The sequence below is a fragment of the Lactuca sativa genome, chromosome 2 (assembly GCF_002870075.4).
Source record: "Lactuca sativa cultivar Salinas chromosome 2, Lsat_Salinas_v11, whole genome shotgun sequence".
Lineage (NCBI taxonomy): Eukaryota > Viridiplantae > Streptophyta > Magnoliopsida > Asterales > Asteraceae > Lactuca > Lactuca sativa.
Window position 1 is genome coordinate 213,657,231 of NC_056624.2, and position 2,427 is coordinate 213,659,657.

The 2,427-nt window shown below is 28.2% G+C and overlaps 1 long non-coding RNA gene across 1 annotated transcript; it reads left to right on the forward strand.

Moving 5' to 3' along the window:
• The first annotated feature begins 839 nt into the window (after nt 1-839).
• LOC111912198 (uncharacterized) lies at nt 840-1,434 on the forward strand. The gene is made up of 2 exons (XR_002857111.3): nt 840-1,290; nt 1,401-1,434. It is a non-coding gene; the product is annotated as an uncharacterized LOC111912198 (long non-coding RNA).
• The last annotated feature ends 993 nt before the right edge of the window (nt 1,435-2,427 follow it).

Here is a 2,427-nt window from a genome sequence, read left to right on the forward strand (position 1 = left end):
GTGTAGGGGTGTTGTGGCGTGATCGGCTCCACGAGCAAATACAACCAATGAAGGAGTAGCTTTGCAAACGACCAATAGGAATCGTTTATTCCAAATGGTCAAATGGTATGGAAAGCATCGTAAATTCTCGAATGAGGCTCGCTAGGAAAAAGAATTACAGTAATAAAAGGTGGTGCAAAAACCAGGAAAAAAAAAAAAAAGAAGAAAAAAGGTGATGGCTAAGAATGAAAGTAGGAAATAAGGTTTAATAAAAAAAGATTGGGCTTAATTAAATTTAAGTGGGTTAGATATATTTTTAGTGGGCTAACATTTTTGTGGGTTGACTTGGTTTTGATAATACGAAGTAATTTTTTTGGGTTTTAATTGATTTGGTAATATGGAGTGTATATATATATATATATATATATATATATATATATATATATATATATATATATATATATATATATATATATATATATATATATATATATATATATATATTTTGGGTTTTAATTGATTTGGTAATATGGAGTATATATATATATATATATATATATATATATATATATATATATATATATATATATATATATATATATATATAAACTAGGTTTTGTTTATTTAATTTAAATAAAGTATAAATAATGTGGAGGGACACATGATTTATAAATGTTATTTAATTTTGTAAAAAAAAAAATCAATTTAATGTACTTTTTATTAATAAAATATTTTTTATGTTTAATATTTATGTTTTTTATTTAATATAATATTAAAAAATAAAAAAATAAATAAAAGGAGAAATAATATAAAGTGATAACGATTTCAAAAATTAATAGTTTGATAATTGGTAGTGAACATTGATCTACTTTTCTCGTGAGCGGAGGTGATCTACTTTCCTTTTCTTGTGGTGGTGACTACTAGATTGCAATAAAATCAGAAACTTGCTGCATTATAGCGTATAGATCATCAACGGCATTTTTGTGAAATTGATATGCCTCATCTTCTTTTATCTATGAAGATTTATAGCGTATAGATTGCAAAAACCCATCTCAGTTTCCTTTCATAAAAAGCCACCGCTCTCTAAAACCCTAAAACCTCACACCATCACTGCCACCATGCTCGCCGTCACCGTAGAAGCCTCCTATATAATTTTCTTCTCAATAGCTTCTCCCCACACCTGAACTCCTCTTTTCTCTATGCCTATGTTGTGACCGGTGAAAATTGAAATTAAGGAGTTTATTAGAATTTTTTTATTTTGTTATTGGATGTTCAGTAAAAGAGAAGAAGATTAGTATGAATGTATGATCGGTAGGTGTAGTTAGAAGATGTCAACTTTTTATCTATTAAAAATTACTATTATTTTGTGTCTTTTAACTGCATGAACTTAATTTGTGTCTATTTTAACTTATAATTGGCAGGAAAATCAATTTGTCTAGATGATTCGCTTTTCTCTTTTGCCTACCAGGTGTTTGTTAAAACGCTTTTTCTCTTTGTTTGAATTCCTTTTTCTTCATCTTACCAAAATTTTCTTCATGTTGACATGCGGATTGATTTGATATAGGGCCAAAATTACCTTTGATGTATAGATTGTAATATATAATCGATTTACCTTATTGTTTGATTTGGTACAAATTTTGCTTTGTAATGTCGGTAAAAGGAATGGTGGCGATATTAATGTTAAGGGAATGATGCATGAACGTGAGGTAATCTTTTTTCAGTTATGGTGTTGACAGTTATTAAGAGTGTTAAGATTAATTTATGAGTTCTGAACTTGATGATTTATAATTGAAAGAATTAGTTAAGATCCTGTAAAGAAGTATTCTTGCTAATACTATATAAACAAAATGGGGATTTAAAGGTTTCACTATTTTAACCGAGCTTTTTTGATAAATTTCTTGCAAATGTTTCTTAATAGAGGATATGTGATGGTTGGTCTCTTTTGGTCTTCTGTAACACAATCAAGCAACTTTGTATCTTGATTTGAGAAGTTGTTGGGAAAAAATAAATCCTAAAAGTTTCATCTACATTTTTTTGTCTGCCTCCCTTCTGATCCAGCCCAGTCCCTTGCCAGAGGTTGAAGATTTCCAAACCAAAATCAGTTGCTAATTGGTCTTATTCTTTTCAAATAATAATAATATCTGTTTGGATTTTTGAAATGCTAATATAATATTTTTTTTTCTTTAAAATACAATCATATTAAGTTTCTTTGATCCTATTTGGTTTAAACTGAGTTTGAATGGTTTGATTTAGCAAATAATGGAGTTATTTGTTAGATCTGAATGAAACCTATGTGCTCTTTTCTTATCAAAATATATACACCATATAATCCATATCGTTGCACATTGCTTTGAACTAAGTTAAGTTTGATGATAATTGATAAGCACTAGGGATTATTATAGAGTGTGATGGTATGTTTGACTTTTGTACGAACCGTTTATGGTTTGA